Raw genomic sequence first — 26,579 nt, 5'->3', positions numbered from 1 at the left:
AAACTCCAAACAAGAATAGACATCAAAATTCTGCACCACTGCAGTCTGAGGGATTAATATCAAATCATTTTATTTAAAAGTCAATATACTGGTGAAAATGAGAAACTGAACATAACAGAAGATTTAATAAAGTAATAGAGAATGCAACAGCAAAAGTAAAGTAAGAAATTCAGTGTCCAAAAAGTGCAACCCAATTAATTCTTGAAGGAAGTTAAAGGTTTTGTGTGTCGGCTGTGGCTCAGTGTGGCACACTCGCCTCTGAGGCAGAAGATTGTGGGTTTAAGTCCCTCGCTAGGGACTTTGAGCACAAAAATCTAGGCTGACACTCCAGTGCAGTGCTGTGGGAGTCCTGCACTGTCGGAGGTGCAATCTTTTGGATGAGACGATAAACCGAGGTCCCGTCTGCCCTCTCAGGTGGATGTAAAAGATCCCATGGCACTATTTCAAAGAAGAGCAGGGGAGTTAGCCCCATTCTCCTGGCCAATATTTATCCCTCAGTCAACATAATAAAAACAGATTATCTGGTCATTATCACATTGCTGTTTGTGGGAGCTTGCTTGTGCGTAAATTGGCTGCCACGTTTCCCACGTTACAACAGTGACTACACCCTAAAATGTACTTAATTGACCATAAAGCACTTCGAGACGGCTGGCGGTTGTGAAAGGCGCTATATAAATGCAAGTCTGTCTTTCTTTACTGAGAATAAAGGAAAGCAAATAAAATAAATGATAATTAATAATTGATGAAACATAAGAATCAAAAAAAATTCTAGACCTAAATAGTGCAAATTAAATTGACACAATGGCGGTTATTAAAATAAAAGCTTTACATATGAAGTGCCTCACGAGTTAAAGTTTTCTGATATACTTCACTCAAATCCACCCGCCACTGCCATCTAAGCAATTGTGATATACAGGTGGTTTCACTGCTGTTGGAACCTTCACTGTTCGGCACTACAGAGTGGAAGGATGTCAGCATGGTTTTACTCTGGAATTGTATAGAGTTACCCCTGAGCTGCTGTCCTGTGTCTCCAGCAGCTGGGTCAACAGCAGCATTCCCTTGATGTCTGAGGACAAATTGGCCATGCTTTTACAGGAGGTGTGTGTGGCGTTTGGTGGCCGAGACAGGAGTAAAAGGGAATATGTTTGTACCCTTCTTAAAAACAAAAGTTTCAGTTTCTGCTTTGTGGTGACAGTCTGAATTTTATTCAGGAAATGCAACCTGTGCATATTTTGTACAAGTACAGAAAATGCAAGTATTTGCTCTATTTGAGATGATTCAGAAAAGGACGGTCCTGTCAGCATTGGGGACTCTGTGACTGTTCAGCAATATGTCAACACAGCAGGATGACGATGCTTTACAAATCCCTACTGTAGGAAGGAAAAGATTTTCAGTGTGTTTTACTGAAACCAAGAGAGAAGGTTGGAAGAAACCGTCAAAGGAAAGAACTGCAACTACTGCTCCTCAGGTTACCACTTCCCAAGGGAGAGGCTGTAGAAATGGAATACTTTATAGATGCTGTACTTAAAATAACCACATTTTAACAACAGAGTGAGGACTGCAAAAAGATAGAAAGAAAAAAACACAAATGCTTGAAATCTGAACAAAAACAAGCGAAGTGCTGAAAATGTACAATTTTCGCAAGGGAAAGAATGGTTAATGTATCAGGTGTGACTCTTCAGTTCTGTTGAAACATCTTCACTGAAACATTATCTGTTATTTCTCTTGTATGCTGACTGCAATGCTGTGCATTTGAAAACAGTTTGTGGAATATATAGGGTTAACTATAATGACGAGGACTGAACTGGACAACTCTCCAGGGAGAAAGACTTGTGTACCTTCCATATGGCTTTTCAATTGAAGACAACTAAATTTACCTTGTTTGGGAAGATGTTGTGCACAACTCTCTCTGCATTTTCAAAGGAGACCAATGTTATTAGGCTTCAGGAAGACTGTCAAATATACATCCACATGCTCTTTGTTTAAAAATTAACTGAGACCAGGAAAGGTTAAAATGCAGTTAGACACTTCACAAGATTGCTTTATTGGTACTGTAAGCTAAAGTCGATTTTCTTTTGCGAATTGAGGTTGTTCAACCCATTGAAAGTTAAACTGGTTTTCTACAGTTTTCTATATGATGTACATTGTGCATATATTGAGCCAATGTTGTGACTATCAAACCATTGAGTCTGTTGCCTTTGTCTAGCCACTGGAAAACTCATCTTCCTCGTTGGATCATAGAAACATAGAAAATAGGTGCAGGAGTAGGCCATTCAGCTCTTCGAGCCTGCACCACCATTCAATAAGATCATGGCTGATCATTCACTTCAGTACCCCTTTCCTGCTTTCTTTCCATAACCCTTGATCCCTTTAGCCGTAAGGGCCATATCCACCTCCCTCTTGGATATATCTAACGAACTGGCATCAACAGCTCTCTGCGGAAGAGAATTCCACAGGTTAACAAGTCTGAGTGAAGAAGTTTCTCCTCATCTCTTTCCTAAATGGCTTACCCCTTATCCTTAGACTGTGACCCCTGGTTCTGGACTCCCCCAACATCGGGAACATTCTTCCTGCATCTAACGTCCAGTCCCGTCAGAATTCTATATGTTTCTATGAGATCCCCTCTCATCCTTCTAAACTCCAGTGAATACAGGCCCAGTCGATCCAGTCTCTCCTCATATGTCAGTCCTGTCATTCCGGGAGTCAGTCTGGTGAACCTTCGCTGCACTCCCTCAATAGCAAGAACATCCTTCCTCAGATTAGGAGACCATAACTGAACACAATATTCCAGATGAGGCCTCACCAAGGCCCTGTACAACTGCAGCAAGACCTCCCTGCTCCTATACTCAAATCCCCGAGCTATAAAGGCCAACATGCCATTTGCCTCCTTCACCGCCTGCTGCACCTGCATGCCAACCTTCAATGACTGATGTACCATGTGACCCAGGTCTCGTTGCACCTCCCCTTTTCCTAATCTGCCGCCATTCAGATAATATTCTGCCTTCATGTTTTTGCCACCAAAGTGCCTAACCTTACATTTATCCACATTATACTGCATCTGCCATGCATTCGCCCACTCACCTAACCTGACCAAGTCATCCTGCAGCCTCTTCGCATCCTCCTCACAGCTCACACCGCCACCCAGCTTAATGTCATCTGAAAACTTGGAGATATTACTCTCAATTCCTTCATCTAAATCATTCATATATATTGTAAATAGCTGGGGTCCCAGCGCTGAGCCCTGCGGCACCCCACTAGTCACTGCCTGCCATTCTGGAAAGGACCAGTTTATCCCGACTCTGCTTCCTGTCTGCCAACCAGTTCTCTATCCATGTCAGTACATTATCCCCAATACCATGTGCTTTGATTTTGCACACCAATCAATGCCTTGTGTGGGACCTTCTCAAAAGCCTTTTGAAAGTCCAAATACACCACATCCACTGGTTCTTCCTTGTCCACTCTACTAGTTAGATCCTCAAAAAATTCTAGAAGATTTGTCAAGCATGATTTCCCTTTCATAAATCCATGCTGACTTGGACCGATCCTGTCACTGCTTTATCCTTTGTGTCTATTCTCTTTCCTAATTGGTAATTTTCAGGACATCTGGGGGATCTCTCTGGGAATAGTGACGACAGTCAAATTCTGTTGGATTTTTATTGATGTTTTGGTAATTGTATTCATAATTCCATTCATTTGATGGTCGGGGGTGACGGGGGAGGGGGGAGGTGGTTGGAGATGTCATAAACGTACTTATCAACATGGATCTAAGTACGTTTTGCCCTGCCTCCACAATAACATGATGCATCTGCTGAACCTCTGAATACCCCACACTCCAGATACAACCCCCATGCTCGTAACCCCCAACTAATTCCATGCTCAAAAGCCTCATGATACTTGCTGATGCTCATCCCCTATATTCCCAGAAGGGATTGCAGGCCAAAATTGACGAGCTGACTCAATGTTTAGCCTGATGAAACTGCACTTCCCAGGAACTACTACGTTGCTGGAGATCTAATGCACAAATAACGGCTAGACCCGTTAGCTGGCTCCTGATTTTCAATGGCCTGCTGGCACCTTCATCACCTATTTATAACCAGCCAGCTAAACTCCTGACATCTCATTAATCGTGTATTTGTGAAAATGAACAGAAATCAGAGCTGGATAACAACCATGCAACTGAACAGTTAATCAGACTGTAATACAACTCGATGTAGAAAAGAGCAATTATAAACTAAAACAGTATTGGAGAAAGGAGGTGAATGAGTTCACAGAGGGATATCGGCTTAGGAATCCCGGTTGAGGTCTTCCCGCGGGCGAATGACTGAAAAAGGGAAAAAAGATGCGCACCTACCTTATCCTGCTGCGCCCGCCAGCGATCCCAGTCTTGAGGTCTTCACTCACTGCGTGTCGGAGCGCGTGCACGTCGGGACGTCCGTGAGCTGGAGTCACATGGCTCTGGGCAGCCAATCAAGCTCCGTAAGTAGGAGTTCCCATTATTATGATTGAGATACAGCCCCCAAACACCAAAACACTATTTAAAAAAAATAGAAAAAATACACTACATATTTAAGATTAATTTAAATTAGTTATTAATGTCTTATTAAAAAAAATATATATTTTTCGGATTTAAAAAAAAAAAGTTTTTTAAATTATGGTTTAAAATAAACTTGCCGTAGTGGGCAGGGTTTTTAACACTAAAATGTTTAAAAAATGTTATTTTATTATGTTTATGTATGTTTTAAAACTCACGTCTGTAAAAGTAGGCTATGCGCCTGTTTTTATCAGGCGCAAGAGTTTTCAGGACATCCGTTGGGCAAGACATGGGTAAATACCACAATCTTGCCCATGCGAATGTCCTGGCTGTGGGGATGGGAAGGATCTGTCAAGCTGGTGCTTAACCGATCGGAAAAGCCGGTTTTCAGTGCATGCACATTGCGCGCTGAAAACCGGCTTTTGCGATGCCTTCCCAGGTCCGTACACACTCAAAATGGACCCGGGGAGGCCGGGATTTCCAGTCAATAAGTTTGGAGGCAGAGAGAATAAGATATAAAAGAGCAAGGACTCCACTTCAAACCATGGTAGGCTAAGCACTGTGCACCAGTAGCAGTGACACAAGAAACATAGAAACATAGAAAATAGGTGCAGGAGTTGGCCATTCGGCCCTTCGAGCCTGCACCGCCATTCATTGAGTTCATGGCTGAACATGCAACCTCCGTACCCCATTCCTGCTTTCTCGCCATACCCCTTGATCCCCCTAGTAGTAAGGACTTCATCTAACTCCTTTTTGAATATATTTAGTGAATTGGCCTCAACAACTTTCTGTGGTAGAGAATTCCACAGGTTCACCACTCTCTGGGTGAAGAAGTTTCTCCTCATCTCGGTCCAAAATGGCTTACCCCTTATCCTTAGACTGTGACCCCTGGTTCTGGACTTCCCCAACATTGGGAACATTCTTCCTGCATCTAACCTGTCTAAACCCGTCAGAATTTTAAACGTTTCTATGAGATCCCCTCTCATTCTTCTGAACTCCAGTGAATACAAGCCCAGTTGATCCAGTCTTTCTTGATATGTCAGTCCCGCCATCCCAGGAATCAGTCTGGTGAACCTTCGCTGCACTCCCTCAATAGCAAGAATGTCCTTCCTCAAGTTAGGAGACCAAAACTGTACACAATACTCCAGGTGTGGCCTCACCAAGGCCCTGTACAATTGTAGCAATACCTCCCTGCCCCTGTACTCAAATCCCCTCACTATGAAGGCCAACATGCCATTTGCTTTCTTAACCGCCTGCTGTACCTGCATGCCAACCTTCAATGACTGATGTACCATGACACCCAGGTCTCGTTGCACCTCCCCTTTTCCTCATCTGTCACCATTCAGATAATAGTCTGTCTCTCTGTTTTTACCACCAAAGTGGATAACCTCACATTTATCCACATTATACTTCATCTGCCAAGCATTTGCCCACTCACCTAACCGATCCAAGTCACTCTGCAGCCTCATAGCATCCTCCTCGCAGCTCACACTGCCACCCAACTTAGTGTCATCCGCAAATTTGGAGATACTACATTTAATCCTCTCGTCCAAATCATTAATGTACAATGTAAACAGCTGGGGCCCCAGCACAGAACCTTGCGGTACCCGACTAGTCACTGCCTGCCATTCTGAAAAGTACCCATTTACTCCTACTCTTTGCTTCCTGTCTGACAACCAGTTCTCAATCCATGTTAGCACACTACCCCCAATTCCATGTGCTTTAACTTTGCAGTCCATCAGGGTCTGGGGATTTATCGGCCTTCAATCCCATCAATTTCCCCAACACAATTTCCCCATCATCATCATCATCATAGGCAGTGTTGTATATCTGTAAAGCATGCACTCCCATGTTCCGCCACCAGAGAGCTCATCCCCTGAAGTCCCAAGGGATCCCAGCATCCCTTGGGAGCACTGTATATAAGCCAGCCCCTAACGCCTGTTCCTCACTCTGGAGTGTCTTATTAAAGACTGAGGTCACTGTTACGTTAACCTCCCTGTGTGCAGCCTCATCTGTGTTAGGAACACAATAACTGGCGACGAGTATACGAATCTAACGCAAAGATGCAGCAAACTGTGGGCATCCTGGAGAAGTTCTCGGAGGGTGAGGACTGGGAAGCCTATGTCGAACGACTAGACCAGTACTTTGTAGCCAACGAGCTGGACTGAGAAGGAAGTGCTGCAAAAAGGAGAGCGGTCCTCCTCATGGTCTACGGGGCACCGACCTACAGCCTCATGAAGAATCTTCTGGCTCCGTTGAAACCCACAGATAAGTCATATGAGGAGCTGTGTACCCTGGTTCGGGAGCATCTTAACCCAAGGGAGAGTGTGCTGATGGCGAGGTATCGGTTCTACATGTGCCAGCGATCTGAAGGTCAGGAAGTGGCGAGCTACGTCGCCGAGCTAAAGCGACTTGCAGGACAATGTGAGTTTGATGGCTACCAGGAGCAAATGCTCAGAGACTTTTTTGTACTGGGCATTGGCCACGAGACCATCCTACGAAAACTTTTGACTGTAGAGACACCGACCCTCAGTACAGCCATTGCGATAGCACAGGCGTTTATGTCCACCAGTGATAACACCAAACAAATCTCTCAAGTGCTAGCAATGTTCATAAATTAACTGGAACTGTGTTTGCAAGCAGAAATGTACAGGGCAGAAACCACGAGTCTGCAACTGCCAGCAGGCCTCAGGTGACCCAGATGACTGAGTCCCCAACAAAGGATGAATGCAAGGCAATTCACACCTTGTTGGCATTGTGGAGGCTTCCATTCAGCCTATTCATGCTTCAAAGGGTATGTTTGCAAGAGCTGTGGAAAAATAGAGCACCTCCAACGAGCTTGCAGACAAGCTGCAAGCTCTGCAAAACCTACTAACCACCACATGGCAGAGGAAGATCGGTCCATAGTGAATCAAAGCAATTTCGAGCCTCAGCAAGGAGGCAGATGCTGAAGTACACTTGGTGCATGCATTTTCGACGCAATGTCCATCTATATTGCTATACGTAAAATTGAATGGCTTACCCGTAGCCATGGGACTAGACACTGGCGCTAGCCAATCCATCATGAGTAAAAAGATGTTTGAGAGACTGTGGTGCAACAAGGCACTCAGACCAGCCCTGAGCCCCATCCACACGAAACTGAGAACATACACCAAAGAGCTCATCACTGTCCTCAGCAGCGCCATGGTCAAAGTCACCTACGAGGGCACGGTGCACGAACTGCCACTCTGGATTGTACCGGGCGATAGCCCCACACTGCTTGGAAGGAGCTAGCTGGGCAAAATCCGCTGGAACTGGGATGACATCCGAGCGCTATCACATGTCGATGAGGCCTCATGTACCCAGGTTCTTAACAAATTTCCTTCCCTTTTTGAGCCAGGCATTGGAAACTTTTCCAGGGCGAAGGTGCGGATCCACTTGGTCCCAGAGACACGACCCGTTCACCACAAGGCGCGAGTGGTACCTCACATGATGAGGGAGAGAGTGGAAATCGAGCTGGACAGGCTGCAACACGAGGGCATCATCTCTTCAGTGGAATTCAGCGAGTGGGCCAGCCCGATTGTTCCAGTACTCAAAAGTGATGGCATGGTCAGGATTTGCGGCGATTATAAAATAACTATTAATCATTGCTCGCTACAGGACCAGTACCCGCTATCTAAGGCAGACAACCTATTTGCGATGCTGGCAGGAGGCAAGACGTTCACCAAGCTCGACCTGACTTCGGCCTACATGACGCAGGAACTGGAGGCAACTTCGAAGGGCCTCACCTGCATCAACACACACAAGGAACTGTTCATCTACAACAGATGCCCGTTTGGAATTCAATCGGCTGCAGCGATCTTCCAGAGAAACATGGAGAGCCTACTCAAGTCGGTACCATGCACGGTGGTTTTTCAGGACGACATATTGGTCACGTGTCGGGACACCGTCGAGCACCTACAGAACCTGGAGGAGGTCCTTCCTCCAGCGACTGGATCGCATAGGGCTGCGGCTGAAGAGGTTGAAATGCGTCTTCATGGCAACAAAAGTGGAGCTTTTGGGGAGAAAGATCGCGGCGGACAGCATTCGGCCCACAGACGCCAAAACAGAGGCTATCAGGAACGCGCCCAGGCCACAGAACGTCACGGAGCTGCGGTCGTTCCTGGGACTCCTCAGCTATTTTGGTAACTTCATACCGGGGCTAAGCACCCTCTTAGAGCCCCTACATGTGTTATTGCGTAAAGATGAGGACTGGGTATGGGGAAAAAAACCAAGTAATTGCTTTTGAGAAAGCCAGAAACATTTTATGCTCCCAACAAGCTGCTTGTATTGTATAACCCGTGTAAAAGACGTGCTAGCATGTGACGCGTCGTCGTACGGAGACGGGTGTGTATTACAACTCGCTAATGTTGCGGGGAAGTTGCAACCTGTCGCCTATGCTTCCAGGTGCTTGTCTAGGGCCGACAGCATGATTGAGAAAGAGGCATTAGCGTGTGTGTTTGGGGTAAAGAAAATGCATCAGTACCTGTTTGGCCTCAAATTTGAGCTGGAAACCGATCACAAGCACCTCATATCCCTGTTCGCTGAAAACAAGGGGATAAATACTAATGCCTCACCCCACATACAAAGGTGGGCACTCATGCTATCAGCGTATAACTAGACCATCCGCCACAGGCTAGGCATCGAGCACTGTGCGGATGCTCTCAGTCGCCTCGCATTGCCCACCACGGGGGTGGAAATGGCGCAGCCTGCAAACTTGTTGATGGTGGCGCAGCCCGCAGACTTGTTGATGGTCATGGAAGCGTTTGAAAATAATAAATCACATGTCACGGCCCGCCAGATTAGGACTTGGACCAGCCAAGATCCTCTGCTGTCCCTCGTAAAAAAACTGTGTACTGCATGGGAGCTGGGCCAGCATCTCCGCTGAAATGCAAGAGCTAATCAAGCCGTTACAGCGGCGAAAGAATGAGCTGTCCATTCAGGTAGATTGCCTGTTGTGGGGTAACCGCGTAGTGCTACCAAAAAAGGGCAGGAGACGTTCATCTTGGATCTCCACAGCACACACCCGGGTATAGTAATGATGAAAGCGATAGCCAGATCCCACGTGTGGTGACCCGGTAACGACTCTGACTTAGAGTCCTGTGTACGGCAATGCAGCATGTGTGCTCAGTTGAGCAACGCGCCCAGAGAGGCACCACTATGTTTGTGGTCCTGGCCCTTCAGACCATGGTCGAGGATCCATGTCGACTATGTGAGCCCGTTTCTCGGTAAAATGTTCCTGGTGGTGATGGATGCTTTTTCAAAATGGATTGAATGTGAAATAATGTCGGGAAGCACTGCCACCGATTGAAAGCCTGAGGGCCATGTTTGCCACCCACGGCTTGCCTGACATACTGGTCAGTGACAACGGGCCATGTTTCACCAGTGCCGAATTTAAAGAATTCATGGCCCACAATGGGATCAAACATGTCACCTTGGCCCCGTTTAAACCAGCCTCTAATGGGCAGGCAGAGCGGGCAGTACAAACAAACAGAGCCTGAAACGAGTCACAGAAGGCTCACTCCAAACCCGCCTGTCCCGAGTACTGCTGAGGCTACCGCACGAGACCGCACTCATTCACGGGTGCCCCCGGCTGAGCTACTCATGAAAAGGACACTTAAAACCAGACTCTCGCTGGTTCACCCCAACCTGCATGATCAGGTAGAGAGTAGGCGGCGCCACTGTGTCACGGGAAATTGATCTGAATGACCCTCTGTATGTGCTAAACTATGGACATGGTCCCAAGTGGATCGCGGGCACGGTGATAGCTAAAGAAGGGAGTAGGGTGTTTGTAGTCAAACTAGACAATGGACAAATTTGCAGAAAGCACCTGGACCAAACGAGGCTGCGCTTCACAGGCTGTCCTGAACAACCCACAGCAGACACCACCTTTTTTGAGCCCACAACACACACCCAAAGGATCAACGACACCATGCCGGACCAGGAAATCAAACCCATCACGCCCAACAGCCCAGCAAGGCCAGGCTCACCCTGCAGGGCCAACAACACGCCAGTCCAGCGAGGGCACCCCCAATACACCAGAACAGACATTTGTACCGAGGCGGTCCACCAGGGAAAGAAAGGCTCCCGACCGCCTCACCTTGTAAATAGTTTTCACCTTGACTTTGGGGGGAGAGTGATGTTGTGTATCTGTAAAGCATGCACTCCCATGTTCCGCCACCAGGGAGCTCATCCCTTGAAGTCCCAAGGGATCCCAGCATCCCTTGGGAGCACTGACTATAAGCCGGCCTCTAAGGCCTGTTCCTCACTCTGGAGTGTGTTATTAAAGACTGAGGTCACTGTTACTTTAACCTCCCTGTGTGCAGTCTCATCTGTGTTAGGAACACAATAGGCAGTTCCTCGGAATCGAGGAAAACTTGCTTCCACTCTTAGCATGAGTTCTTAGGTGGCTGTACAGTCCAGTACGAGAACCACAGTCTCTGTCACAGGTGGGACAGACAGTGGTTGAAGGAGAGGGTGGGCCGGGAGTCTATTTTGCCGCACGCTCCTTCCGCTGCCTGCGCTTGATTTCTGCATGCATAAAAACTTATGCATAAGAACATAAGAAAAGGAGCAGGAGTAGGCCATTTGGCCCCTCAAGCCTGCTCCGCCATTCAATAAGATCAAGGCTGATCTGATCATGGGCTCAGCTCCACTTCCCTGCCCACTCCCCATAACCCTTTATTCCCTTCTCGCTCAAAAATCTCTCTATCTCTGCCTTAAATATATTCAATGACCCCAGCCATCACAGCTCTCTGGGGCAGAGAATTCCATAAATTTACAACCCTCCTCATCTTAGTTTTAAATGGTCGGCCCCTAATTCTGAAACTATGGCCCCTAGTTCTAGTTTCCTCTCTGAGTGGAAATATTCTTTCTGCATCCACCTTGTCAAGCCCCCTCATTATCTTATATGTTTCGATAAGATCACCTCTCATCCTTCTGAACTCCAATGTGTATAGGTCCAACCTACTCAACCTATCTTCATAAGTCGACTCCCTCATCTCTGGAATCAACCAAGTGAACCTTCCCTGAACTGCCTTCAGTGCAAGTATATCCTTCCTTAAATACGGACACTAAAACTGTACGCAGTACTCTAGGTGTGGCCTCATCAATACCCTGTACATTTGTAGCAGGACTCCTCTGCTTTTATACCCCATCCCCCTTGCAATAAAGGCAAGAGCCCAAACAATAGTGAGAAACACAATGAGAGATTAACCATTAACATTAAATAGGTGATGTACATTTCTCTGCTCAGTTTCATAACATCTCTAAAATAGTAGGTGATAAAACTTAAAATAACTTGCTTTATTTTTCCTTGATGCCTTGTGGAATTTGAGTTTTGTCAGTCTTAGTCAGTCGGAACACTCATGTCTCTGAGTCAAAAAGTCACTGGTTCAACCCACAATCCAGGGTTTAAACTCCTAATCTAGGCTGACACGTATGTGCAGTACCGAGGAGTGTCCATTATCAGAAGTACCCTCTTTCCTATGAGTCATTGAACCCAAGTCCTTGGATGGACGCAAGATCCCATGGGATTATTTAAAGAAGAGCAGGAGAGTTCTCACGATATGCTGGCCAGTAGTCTTATACCAACCAACATGACTAAAAACAAATAATCTGGTCATTTATCTAATTTCTGTTTGTGGGATCATGAGGTTTGCAAATTGTTTCCCATGTTTGTGACTGGAAGGATGTTTCCAATGGGGTTCCGCAGGACATAGTACTGGGTCCCTTGCTTTTTGTGGTATATACTTGATTTTGAATATAGGGAGTATGATTAAAAAGTTTGCAGATGACACTAAAATTGACAGTGTAGTTGATGATGAAGAGGAAAGTCATGGGCTGCAGAAGGATATTAATCTACTGGTCAGGTGGGCAGAGCAGTGGCATATGGAATTTAATTCGGAGAAGTGTGAGGTAATGCACGTTGGGAGGGCTAATAAGGAAAGGGTATACGCATTAAGCGGTATGCCACTTAATAGTGCAGATGAACAAAGGGACCTTGGAGTGCTTGTCCACAGATCCCTGAAAGTAACAGGCCAGGTCTATAAGGTAATTAAGAGGCATACGGAATGCTTGCCTTTATTGGCTGAGGCATAAAATATAAGAGCAGGGAGGTTATGCTTAAATTGTATAATACTCTGGTTAGGCTGGAGTACTGCGTGCAGTTCTTGCCGCTGTATTATAGGAGTGACGTGATTGCACTAGAGAGAGTACAGAGGAAATTTACTAGGATGCTGCCTGGAATGGAGAATCTTAGTTATGAGTACAGATTGGATAAGCTAGGTTTGTTCTCATTGCAGCAGAGGAGGTTGAGAGGAAACCTCATTGAGATGTACAAAATATTGATGGGCCTGGATATAGTGGATAGCAAGGGCTTATTTCCATTGGTGGAGGGGTCTATTACGAGGGGATATAGTTTTAAGGTGGTTGGTGGAAGATTTAGAGGAGATTTAAGGCCGGGGGAGGGGGGGGTGGGGGGATGCTTCTTTCCGCAGAGAATTGTCGGGATCTGGGACTCGTTACCTGGAAGAGTGGTGGATGCAGAAACCCTCACCACATTTAAAAGATGCTTAAAGCACTGTACCGACCTGCAGGGTTACGGATCTCGAGCTGGTAATTGGGATTAGACTGGATAACCTCTTGTTGGCCGGCGCAAATAAGATGGTAAGTACTGCAAGGAATCGAATACGGCCAGGGTAATGATCTCGGCTAGTTTCGATCGCCTGGATGGGTCGGAGAGGAATTGTCCCAGATTTTTTCCCCCCAAATTGGCCTGGGGTTTTTATCTGGTTTTTGCCTCTCCAAAGAGATCACATGGCTCCGGAAGGGGTGGAGTGCAGAATGTTTCGGTGCAGGGGGTGTCGCAGCTGTGTGGGGGCGGACTGGTTGAGCTGGGTGCTCTTTACCTTTCTGCCATTGTTCATTGTTCATCGGTTTTGTATAACCTTCAGGGCTGCTGACCGAGGGCCTTGCGGCTCTTTGTCAGCCGGCGCGGACATGATGGGCCAAAATGACCGCCTTCTGCGCTGTAAATTTCTATGGGCCCAAGTTTCCACATGATTTGCACCTGATTTTTAGGAGCAACTGGTGGAGAACGGACTATCTTAGAAATCGCAATTCTCCACATTTTTTTTTCTGCAGTTCTAGTCAGGTAGAACAGTTCCACTTTGGAACAGAATTTTTTCACTGGCGCCTGATTTCAAAGTTTCCACAGTGAAAACGTACTCCAAACTAACTTAGAATGGAGCAAGTGAAGATTTTTGTAGAACTGAAAAAACCTTGTCTACACATTAAAAAATCAGGCGCAGGTTACAAATTAGGCGTTCAGAACGAGGTGGGGGGGAAAGGGAGGCAGCCGTTCGTTCCCGCGGCGGCGGGGGGGGGGAAGAGGAGGAGGAAGCTGTTCGTTCCCGCGGTGGGAGGAGGAGGAAGCCGTTCGTTCCCGCGGCGGCGGGGGGGGGGGAAGAGGAGGAGGAAGCCGTTCGTTCCCGCGGCGGCGGGGGGGGAGAGAGGAGGAAGCCGTTTGTTCCCGAGGGGGGGTGGTTAGGAGTCAGCCGTTCGTTCCCGCGGAGGGGGGGAGAGTAGCCGTTCATTCCCGCGAGGGGGGGCTGTGGGGGAAGGAGAGAGGAGGAAGCCGTTCGTTCCCGCGGGTGGGGAGCAGCCGTTCGTTCCCACGGGGGGGGGAAGGGGGAGGGGGAAGCCGTTCGTTCCCGCGGGGGGGGGGGGGGGGGGGGCGTTCGTTCCCGTGGGGAGGGGGGGGGCGGCGGAGGGAAACGGCTGCCTCAACTTTCTGAGGCTTCCTGCACCTTCTCACTGCTGCAAGAAGCCTCAGTGCTGATGTGCTGATGGCAATGTGCTTTTATTAAAAAATGTTCAAAAATTAAACAGCTACAAAGAACTACAAAAATGGGCGAGTGCCAATGTTTTCTTCACACTGCGCGTGTGCGAACGCTCCAACGCCGGCAGGAAAAAACAAATTTAAATGGTACCCGCCCCCTCCCACTTACAAAATCGGCGCGAGTGGTAGGCTCCGCCCCTTGGGCGCCGCGCCAAGCTGCCATGGAGCTGCAGGGCAGTCCAGAATCGCGTGTTTTTTTCCAGGCGCCGTTTTCGGCGCGAAAAACGGGCGCCCAGCTCAGAAGGGCGCCCATTTCTTATCGTATGGAAACTTGGGCCCTATGTTTCTATGTTTGCCTGCAAAGCAACAGTGACTACATTTCAAAAGTAATTCATTGGCTGTCAAGAGCTGAAGATGTTCTGAAGATGTTCATGGCACTATGTGAATGCAACTTCGCTCATTCATTTCTACCTTTTTTCTCCCCTCTTTTTCTGGCCCTTTCTAACATTATACCGTGCGTTGGAGGTGATGATAGTTCATTCTGCAAGTTCTTGGAAAGATGAGTGATTCTTCTTAAGTTGTCAGTTTGCAGAAGATGGCAAGGAATTCCTATCCTGTCAGTTTTTCAGCATTCCCTGTTGAAGTCTGCAGGAGGAGACTTGGGCATCAGGAATATGGGGTGTAGCATCTAAGCTAGATCATTTATCCTGGAACATGGAGTTCATAATTCCAACTGCCTCTCTATCTTTGTAGGCATCTATCTTGAGGGTATTCCCAAATTATTCTTTCCTGCGCAGAAGATTATTTTCAGATTTGCTGTTGCCACAGTTTGAGCACAGTTTTGTCAGCTATAAACCCTGGTTGCTTTGAGACTTTTTTTAGTTCTACAGAATTGCTCTCCTAATCTTAGTTTGTGCTTGGTGTTACACAGTTACTGTCACTGCTAACCAATTTGGACATTGTAGTATTTTGTGGTCAAAGGGAAGGGCCATGCACACAATACTTTGAGGAATTTGAAAATAGTGCCCTGTAGTTTTTTTAATTGGCAGATGGCGTATCGCCTGGCTCATCAATACGCCTCTGAAGGCATTACAACAGTATCAACAATTTGAATTTTGTACTCCTCATGTAATACAACATCTCAGAGCACGATCACAATCCGATACACCATTGCGGCAAGGTTGACTATCCTTGGACAACTGCTTTCCTCTGAATGGGGAAGTACCTGGCCTATGCTAAGGCCTGTCCATAACCTCACAACTGAGATCAGGAACTCAACACGAGTATCATCATCGGCTTAGGCTTCAACCTAGCATACAGTGGATTAATGATTTGGGTCTCCAGGTTGCTGTGCCACTGCACCTCGGCAGATAGAGCATTTGAATGTACTCTCTCTGGGAGATTTTATTGTTCACCGCCAAACGTGGCTCAGTAGTACAACCACTGACCGAGCTGGTTAAGTGCTGAAGGACATAGCTGCTAGATTGGGCCTCTGCCAGGTAGTGAGTGAATCAATGGGAGGAAATAACCTACTTGACAACATTCTCACCAACCTACCTGTCACAGACACATCCAGTCACAACATTGGGAAAGGTGTCCTTGTAAAGACAAAATTTCTTCACCACAATGAGGACACCGTCCGTGTTTGTGCACTCCATCATTTACCCACAAAACTTCAATTCATGTCTTCAAACTGAGTTTAATTTCATTTTATTTTTGCATGTCACCTCTTCTCTCCAGCCTCCCTGACACCAGCGGTTTTTCGGTATGCTCGCCTAAGGATTGAGCCTCCATACCAGGAACCCTGAAATGAGAAATTTCAGATTTAAGATAATTGGCAAAAAAAAAACTAGGGAGGAGATTACATAGAATATACAGCACGGGAACAGGCCATTTGGCCCAACCAGTCCATGCTGACATTTCTGCTCCACTAGAGACCCCCCCCCCCCCTTATCCTCCCTCATCTAACTAACTATCAGCATAACCTTCTATTCCTTTCTCCCTCATATGCTTATCTAGCCTCCCCTTAAATGTATCTATACTATTTGCATCAACCACTCCGTGTGGCAGCAAGTTCCACATTCTCACCACTCTCTAGTTGAAGAAGTTTCTTCTGAATTCCTTATTTGATTTCTTGCTGACTATCTTATATTGATAGCCTCTTGTTTAGATCTTCCCCACAAGTGGAAACATTCTCTCTGTATCCACTCTTTCAACATTTTAGGTCACCCTTTAGCTTTCTCTTTTCAAGAGAAAAGAGACCTAGCCTGTTCATCCTTTCCTGATGGGTATAACCTTGCATTTCTGGTATCATCCTTGTAAATCCATTTTGCATACTCTCCAGTGCCTCTGTATCCTTTTTATAATATGGCGACCAGAACTGTATACTGCCTCCCAAGTGTGATCTAACCAAGGTTCGATACAAGTTCAGCATAATTGCTCTACTTTTCATATCTGTCCCTCTAGAAATGACCCCTAGTGCATGGTTTGCTTTTTTATGGCCCTATTGATCTGCGTCACTACTTTCAGTGATTTGGGTATTTGTATTCTCAGATTCTAATGCTCCTCTACCCCATTTAGATCCTTATTTTCCATATAATATGTGACCTCCTTATTTTTCTTACCAAAATGTAATGCCTCACAATTATCTGTGTTGAAATTCATTTGCCAATGATATGCCCATTCTGCAAGTTTATTCGTGTCTATTCAATTGTTGCAGTTTTCCTCGGTGTTGACTATCCTCACCCCCAATTTGGTGTCATTCTCAAATTTAAAAGTTGTGTTTTTGACTTTTTTTTGATTTTTGAGATGTGAATTTTTTTACATCGCGAGTTATGATCTGGAATGCTGTCCCTGAAAGGATGGTGGAAGCAGATTCAATAGTAACTTTCAAAAGAGAATTGGATAAATACTTAAAAAGGAAAACATTGCAGGGCTATGGGGAAAGAACAGGAAAATGAGGCTATTTGGATAGCTCTTTCAAAGAGCAGACACGAAACGATGGTCCGAATTACCTCGCTTTGCGCTGTAAGATTCTCCGATTCTCCATATGTGAGGGGGAAGAATTACTTTGTGTAGCTACTTCTAAAATGTATCATAAAAGAACATGCGTAGGATGTCGCTGTCAATGATATTGAACCATTAGAATCATAGGGCTCAATTTTGGCTGAGCCCGTTTTGCGGCAAAAATAAATGTTGGAACTTTGGCTGCTGTCTGGCCTCTTCACTGCAGTCGCGCAGCGTGGCCAGTTGTTTTGCGCTGGAAAATGTGCCGGGACGTCTGCACATGCGCAGTGGGGATTAGTGATGTCCGCGCATGCACAGTGGTGATTCGTGATGTCCGCGCATGCGCAGTAGCGCTGCGAGTCTGCAACAACAGTCCCAATTGATGTCAGTCTCTCTGTCAGTTTGAGAGCGTGGCGATGTTCTTCCTCCCTCTGTTGCTCTTGTTATCTCTCTCTCTTGCTGAAACTTGGGCTCCTTTAGGTAACATTCTCTATCTCATAAATTCTGCTTTCTTTGTTGGGCTAGGGGTGGGCCATGGCCCGCTGCCTTCCCGGGCTGAGTGCAGAAAGGTGAATTGCAGTTTGAAGATGAAGGTAGGACTTAAATTTTTTATTTCTTATAGAATTGTTAGTAGTTTTTGTTTGCAAACATTGCTAAGAGTAAGGCTTGGTTGGTTTAGGTGCAGGTCCTCTCCACTTCCCACCCCTATCCAAAGCCGAATGGCCTCTGACGTACCTACCTGCGCCGATTTCTTTAACTCTCCGCAAGGGTTTTCTGAAGTGGCCACATATGCTGGCCTAAGTAGAAATGGAGTAACTATTAGCTGGCCAAAGTTGCCTAAATGGGCAGAACTGCCGTAGTTGGCTGGTACCGCCCCCTTTTGAGAAAAAAACTCACGTAAAAAAAATGTAACTAAGTGAGTTACGCTGGTGCAAATTGATTGGGGAAACTGGGGATTTTTAAGTTAAGCCAGAAAAAGCAGATTACTCCAAAAAAAACGGAGCAACTCCTGGCCAAAATTGAGCCCTATATAGAATGGTTACAGCACAGAAGAAGGCCATTCGAGCCTGTGCCGACTCTCAGCTAGTCCCACTCCCCTGCCCATTCCCTGTAGCCCTGCAAATATTTTTCCTTCAGATACTTATCCAACTCTCTCTTAAAAGATAAGATTGGGTCTGCCTCCACCACCCTTTCAGGCAGTGCATTCCAGAACCCAACCACTTGCTGCGTAAGAAAGTTTTTTCTTGCATTGCCTTTGGTTCTTTTGTAAATCGCCTTCAATCTATATCCTCTGGTCCTCGACCCTTCTGCCAATGGGAACAATTTCTCTCTATCTCCTCTGCCCAGACCCCTCATGATTTTGAACACCTCTATCAAATCTCCTCTCAATCTTCTCTGCTCCAAGGAGAACATCCCCAGCTTCTCCAGTCTATCAACGTAACTGAAGTCCCTCATTCCTGGAATCATTCTCGTAAATCTTTTCTGCATCTTCTCTCAGGCCTTCACTCCTTCCTAAAGAGTGGTGCCCAGAATTGGACGCACTACTCCAGTTGGGATGAACCTGTGCTTTGTACAGATTCATCATCATTTCCACACTTTTGTACTCTATACCTCTCTTTATGAAGCCCAGGATTCCATAAGCCATTTTAATTACTTTCTCAACCTGCCACCTTCAGGTATTTGTGCACCCATACCCCAGGTCTCTCTGTTCATGCACCCACTTTAGGATTGTACCATTTATTTTATACATCCTCTTCTCATTCTTTCTACCAAATGTATTGCTTCATACTTTTCTGCATTAAATTTCATCTGCCATGTGTCCACCCATCTTACCAGCCTGTCTGTCTTCCTGAAGTCTATCACTCTCCTCCTTACTGTTCACTATACTTCCAAGTTTTGTGTCTTCTACAAATTTTGAAATTGTGCCCTGTACACCCATGTCCAAGTCATTAATATCTATCAAGAAAAGCAGTGGCCCTAGTACTGACCCCTGGGGAAACACCACTGTATACCTTCCTCTATTCCAAAACAACAACCATCCACCACTACTTTCTGTTTCCTGTCACTTAGCCAATTTTGTATCCATGCTGCCACGGTCCCTTTTATTCCATGGGCTTTAATTTTGCTGGCAAATTCATACTATGCAGCACTTTGTCGAATGCCTTTTGGAAATCCATGTACACCATGTCAACCACATTGCCCTCATCAACCCTCTCTGTTACCTCATCAAAAAAAGCGATCAAGTTGGTTAAACACGATTTGCCTTTAACAAATCCGTGTTAGCTTTCTTTAATTAATCCATACCTATCCAAGTGACTTTGTCCCCGATCACTGTTTCTAAAAGCTTCCCCATTACCGAGGTTAAACTGACTGGCCTATAGTTGCTGGGTTTATCTTTACACCCTTTTTTGAACAATGTTGTAACATTTGCAATTCTCCAGTCCTCTGGCACCACTCTTGTATCTATGGAGGATTGGAAGATTATGGCCAGCCAGTACCTCTGCGATTTCCGCCCTCAATTTCCTCAACATTCCAGGATGCATCCCATCCGCTACTGGTGATTTATCTACTTTAAGTGCAGCCAGTCTCCACTACCTCCTCATCCACTATGTCTATGGCAGCCTCCTCTTCCTTGAGACAGATGCAAAGTACTCATTTAGTACCTCAGCCATATCCTCTGCCTCCATGCATAGGTCTCCTTTTTGGTTCCTACTCAGCCCCACCCCTCTCTTACTACCCTTTTGTGTCAAGAATCATTTAGTTCTGCTACAACTGAGTGTGTAACTTTGATTTTATTAGTGCTTCAATTAGAATAATATTTAAGAAAATATAGGCACACTTATCCAGGTTGGTAAACTCCCGTTCTGGGTATGCTGTACAGTGTACAATATTAAGCGACTTCCTGTGTACCACCTAATTCATTAAATCTGAAGTGATTGCAACTGCAGTAAAAACTATAGACACTGGACATGAGCTGTGTGTCTGCAGATATTTTACACACAAGTGAGACTTATTTGCTGAGCAAAAGGTAGAAAACAATGATGATGAATTACAAAAGCTATGACTATATGTCAATCTCTGACCGATCATGCTAAAAGAATTCATGAACGCTTGAAAAGATTAATGGGTCTAGATGTTGTCAGCAACAAACTGTTTGCATGGTTTGTTTCATTTTGATCAACTATTAAAGGCCTGTTAACTCTACAGCAGCTGGCATTGAACGAAGAAATAGTGACACTGCACATCTGTGCAGTGCAACTGGCAAATGGTTAGCTCAGTAACCTGTAGATTAACAGGGCATCAGACTGAGCTTCTGGTATTCTGGTGCATTTTTTCCAGGCAGAACAAGGAAACACCCTTTGAAAACGATCCGTCTCAAGGGAGGGAATGGAGAATCTCTTGGAGGTAGAGGACCAGCTCACTTGGATTGCCTTTTGGTGAAGCATTAAATAATGGCAGCTCACAAAAGTAATGTTCTGCTTTTTCCTATTTAAATATGAAAACAAATTCTGTCCTCATCCTTGCGTCTTCCAGTACCATTCAATGTGTTTGGCTGGGAGAATGGGCAAGTGCCCACAGTCGTCGTCATCATCGGCAGCCCCTGTAAATCAAGGAAGACTTGCTTCCACTCTGAAAGTGAGTTCTTAGGTGACTGAACAGTCCAATACGGGAATTACAATCTCTGTCACAGGTGGGACAGACAGTGGTTGAGGGAAAGGGTGGGTGGGGAGTCTGGTTTGCCGCACGCTCCTTCCGCTGCCTGCGCTTGCTTTCTGCATGCTCTCGGCGACGAGACTCAAGGTGCTCAGCGCCCTCCTGGCTGCTCTTCCTCCACTTAGGGAGGTCTCTGACCAAGGACTCCCAGGTGTCAAAGGGGATGTTGCATTTTATTAAGGAGGTTTTGAGTGTGTCCTCGAAACGTTTCCTCTGCCCACCTGGGGCTCACTTGCCGTGTAGGAGTTCCGAGTAGAGTGCTTGCTTTGGGAGTCTTGTGAAGGCATGCGGACAATGTGGCTTGCCCAACGGAGCTGGTCGAGTGTGGTCAGTGCTTCGATGCTGGGGATGTTGGCCTGATAGAGCAGGCCCACAGTCACTTAGCCAGCTGCTAGAAGTTCTGAGTGTTTGTCTTGGGCTGCCTCGCCCTCCAATTTAACTTTAAAAAAAAATTATTTTCACAACCAGCATGGAGGCGCAGCTGGTCTCTGATGGCTTGAATAAGCTGGAGAATTGTATTGTTCTGCACACCTGGATACTGACTTCTTTTGCTTTACCTTATGTTTGGTAAACTGGCTATGTTTTTGAAGATTCTACAGTGTCAAAGTAACATGTACAACCCCAGTAAATATTTATCATGCAATTTTTGAAATGTAATTTTAATTACGCATTCTATCTGAAAATAAACAGTGTATATTAACAACGGTTGTACAGCTTAATACACATTCTTGATATCAGCAATTGGACAATGTGGCCTTAAAGAGACATCTTAGCAGAAGAATAATACAGTGTGAGTTAAATGGTAAAACTACTCTTGCTGTACATACCAATATACCCTCTGAGCAATGCCACAGGAGATCTGTTACTATTAATGTGTGTGTGTTATATATATAAATAATGGTGCAGAAATTCCGAGGGGGGGCTTCCCACGGGCAAATCAAGAAAAAATATAAATAAAATGCGCACTTACCAGAAGCTGCTGCGCCGGTTGGAACTCCCGATCCACAGGCCTTCTCTCCCTGCGACATGCAGCACGTGCACGTCGGAACGTCCACAGGAGTCACGTGGTCCTGGACACCCAATCACAGGGAAGTATTTTCTCATTCATAATAATAGGAGATTCGAGTTACGAAAACCCCAAAACGCACAAACACTACATAAAACATTTAAAAAAACTAATCTCGCACAATAAACTAATCAAAATTAAAAATGTTACACATGTTTTTTGAAGAAAAAAAATTCCCTATTTTAAAAAAAAAAGTTAGGGTTGGAGTTTAAAATAACATTATCTGAGTGGGCAGGGTTTTAACATAAATGCGTTTTATAAATTTTTATTTTCATCATGTTTTTTCTATGTTTTTAAACTCTTAGGCCTGTAAAAGTAGGCTGTGCACCTGCTTTTTCAGGCGCAAGAGTTTTGAGGACATTTGCCAGCTCCAGCTTGACGGATCGGAAAAGCCGGTTTTCAGCGCATGTGCATTGCGCGCTGAAAACCGGCTTTTCCGATGCCTTCCCGGGTCCGTAGAAACTTCGTAAGGGGCCCGGGACGTCGGAATTTCTGGGTCATTATATATATATATATATATAATATATTATATTATTTATTTATATAAAATCGTTATGTTCTGTTTCCCACAAAGTAGTCCTTCTGAGTTCTCAATTACTGTCTGAACATTAGTGGTTTTGCACTGTTGCACTGTAGCCTTGCACCCACTCGGAACGGGATCGAGACGGCATGAACTAAAATCGCTTGGGACCCTGCCCTGACAAGTTAAAATCTTTTTTGTTACTCGTGGATAAGGAGCCACATCACCGAGGCAAAATAATCCTGTTCTAACTCACTGTGCTACTGCGTTCTGTACTGGTTATGGTAGCATAGTGGTTATGTTACAGGACTAGTAATCCAGAGGGCTGGACTAATGATCCAGAGACGTGAGTTCAAAACCCACCACAACAGCTGGGGAATTTAAATTCAGTTTAATTAAATAAATCTGGAATAAAAAGCTATCTGATTGTTGTAAAACCCATCTGGTTCACTAATGTCCTTTAGTGAAGGAAATCTGCCATCCTTGCCTTGTCTGGCGTGACTCCAGACCCACAGCAATGTGCTTGATTGACTCTTAACTGCCCTCTGAAATGACATAGCAAGCTACTCCGTTGTACAAAAATCGCACAACAAACGATAATAAAACGGGACGGACCATCCGGCATCGACCAAGGCACTGGCTTCAGACATGACAACGGCACACCCAGTCCAGTCGACCCTGCAAAGTTCCGCTCACTAACATCTGTGCCAAAATTGGAAGAGCGATCCCACAGACTCGTCAAGCAACCTGATATAGTCATACTCACAGAATCATCCCGTTCAACCAATGTCCCAGACTCATTCATCATCATCGCTTGGCAGGACAGACCCGCCATAGGTGGCGATAGAGTGGTATACAGTTGGGAGGGAGTGACCCTGGGAGTCCTCAACATTGATTCCCAAGCCCATGAAGTCACGTGGCTTCAGGTCAAACATGGGCAAGGAAACCTCCTGATGATTACCACCTACCGCCCTCCCTCAGCTGATGAATCAGAACTCCTCCATGTTGAACACCACTTGGAAGAAGCACTGAGGGTAGCAAGGGCACAGAATGTACTCTGGGTGGGGGACTTCAATGTCCATCACCAAGAGTGGCTCGGTAGCACCACTATTGACCGAACTGGCCGAGCCCTGAAGGACATAGCTGCCAGACTGGGCCTGCAGCATTTCTTGAGAGAACCAACACAAGTGAAAAACCTACTTGACCTCATCCTCGCCAATCTATCTTTCGCAGATATATCTGACAATGGCAGTATTGGTAGGAGTGACAGAAGGCAGTTTTCAGCCAATTCAATTCACTCCATAAAAGAAATAGCCTTAGCTGTATCCAGTGCGCTCAGCTATGGACCCCGACAACATCCCGGTTGTCGTGCTTAAGACTTGTGCTCCAGAACCAGCTGCGCCTCTCGCCAAGTTGTTCCAGTACAGCTACAACACTGGCATCTACCTGACAATGTGGAAAACTGCCCAGATATGTCCTGTCCACAAAAAGGACAAATCCAAACTGGCCAATTACTACTCCATCAGTCTAATCTTAATAACCAGCAAAGTGATGGAAGGTGTCATCAGCAGTGCTATTCAGCTGTACTTACTCACCAATAATCTGCTCACCGATGCGCAGTTCGGGTTCCGTCAGCGCCACTCGGCTCCAGACCTCATTACAGTCTTGGTACAAACATGGACAAAAGAGCTGAATTCCAGAAGTGAGGTGAGAGTGACTGCCTTTGACCAATTGAGGCATCAAGGAACTCTAGTAAAATTGAAGCCAATGGAATCAGGGAAAAACTCTCCACTGGCTGGAGTCATACCCAGCACAAAGGAAGATGGTTGTGGTGGTTGGAGGTCAATCTTCTCAGCCCCAGAACATCATTGTTGGAGTTCTTCGGGGCAGTGTCCTAGGCCCAACCATATTCAACTGCTTCATCAATGACCTTCCCTCCATCATAAGGTCAGAAGTGGGAATGTTCGCTGATGACTACAGTGTTCAGTTCCATTCACAACTCCTTTGATAATGAAGCAGTCCATGTCCGCATGCAGAAAGACCTGGACGACATTTAGGCTTGGGCTGATGAGTGGCAGGTAATATTTGTGCCGCACTTGTGCCAGGCAATGATTATCTTCAACAAGCGAGAGTCTAACCACCGTCGCTTGACACTCAACGATATTACCATATTCTCCACCATCAACGTACTGGGGGGTCACTATTGATCAGAAATTTAACTGGACCAGCCATATAAATACTGTGGCTACAAGAGCAGGTCAGAGGCTGGGTATTCTGCAGCAAGTGTCTCACCTCCTGACTCCCCAAAGCCTTTCCATCATCTACAATACACAAGTCAAGAGTGTGATGGAATACTCTCCACTTGCCTTTATGTGTGGAGGTTCAACAACACTCAAAAAGCTTGACACTGTCCAGGACAAAGCAACCCACTTGTTTGGCACCCCATTCACTGCCATAAACATTCACTCTTTCTACCACCGGCGCACTGTGGCTGCATTGTGTACCATCTGCAAGATGCACTGCAGCAACTCGCCAAGGCTTCTTGGTTAGTAACAGCACCTCCCAGACATGCGACTGCTATCACCTAGAAGGACATGGACAGCAGGCGCATGGAGACACCACCACCTCCAAGTTCCCCTCAAAGTCACACACCATACTGTCTTAGAAATATATTGCCGTTCCTTCATCGTCGCTAGGTCAAAATCCTGGAACTCCCTCCCTAACTGCAATGTGGGAGTACCTTCATCATCTGGACTGCAGCGGTTCAAGAAGGTGGCTCACCACCACCTTTTCAAGGGCAATTAGGGATGGGCAATAAATGCTGGCCTTGTTGCAGGAACGAATATTTTTAAAAAGCTTAAAATGTTTCAAACAATGGTTGCCTTTTAAAAATGTCGATGCTGATAACTACCTGTTTCCTGTTAATGTATCTGTTACCTCCTGCTCCAGCCGCAAGAATGGCTGTGTGGGAAATAAAAGCATTACACACTGGTGCAGTGCAGGATGCTGTTGTGAGGTTGGGGATATTATAGCAGATGTTTTATTCTGTTTCTGGCTAATGCAGGACTTCATGTGAGTTCTCAATGTAGACACTGAAAGCAAAAAGTGGATAATTTTTCTGTTTTCAAGCACTGATATCTCTCCCTTTTTGATGAACATAAAAGTTATATAACATGTATATGTATACGTACTAAAGGATCTCCTGTAGCAATGTTCTTGGTAAATCAAAGGATGTGCTGCACTTATTTTCAAAAGGAGAATGCCATCTATTATGATTAGGCAGAAGAGCTGATGCTTTTAGAGACCAGCAATGTTGTTGCATTAAGTGTTAACTGACAGAGAGGAATAATTGCAGAATCTGTTTATCCTTTAAAATTATCAGGCAGCCCCCCCCCCCCCAATCTCCCATTTTTCAACCTTGAATTGGTGCTATGGAAATTAAATGCTGCTAGGACAAGAAACTGCTCATAAAGCATTGTCATAAATCAAACCTTTCTGGAGTAGTGCAGTAGATACAAGCTTCAGGCATAAATTTATCAATCTCCCCAAGTTAACCTTTTATTTTATTAATAAACTTATAGCTGCCCCATAATATTTAAGCCGTAACATTTTTAAGTAATTCGGCCATGTCCTGTGGCATTGCACTGGGGCAGTCTGGAGCGTAATTGTAATGTTGAGCTGATATGATGCAACAATTTTTAAACTGGCCTTTCCCTTGAAGGAGTATTCTCCTCGGGCAAGTCTAAAGAACCATGTTTTGAGGTCAATTAGAGGCTAATTGTTAACTTTCTGCAGATTGATATCTGCTTGTAACGCCACAGCTCCTTTCCTTGGGGAGAGACTTGTTATTGTCAGGGGAAACATAGCAGGAAATAACTGGCTT

At 45.6% G+C, this 26,579-nt stretch overlaps 1 protein-coding gene across 5 annotated transcripts in view; it reads left to right on the top strand.

Moving 5' to 3' along the window:
* The window catches only part of znf438 (zinc finger protein 438), a 345,274-nt gene that overhangs the window by 63,992 nt on the left and 254,703 nt on the right, over nucleotides 1-26,579 (top strand). The gene's annotated exons all lie outside the window — the stretch shown is intronic.

This window comes from Pristiophorus japonicus, chromosome 5 (genome assembly GCF_044704955.1).
Source record: "Pristiophorus japonicus isolate sPriJap1 chromosome 5, sPriJap1.hap1, whole genome shotgun sequence".
In the NCBI taxonomy this organism is placed as follows: Eukaryota; Metazoa; Chordata; class Chondrichthyes; family Pristiophoridae; genus Pristiophorus; species Pristiophorus japonicus.
Note: the sequence above shows the minus strand (reverse complement) of the source record. Positions and strands in the feature narration are given on the sequence as shown.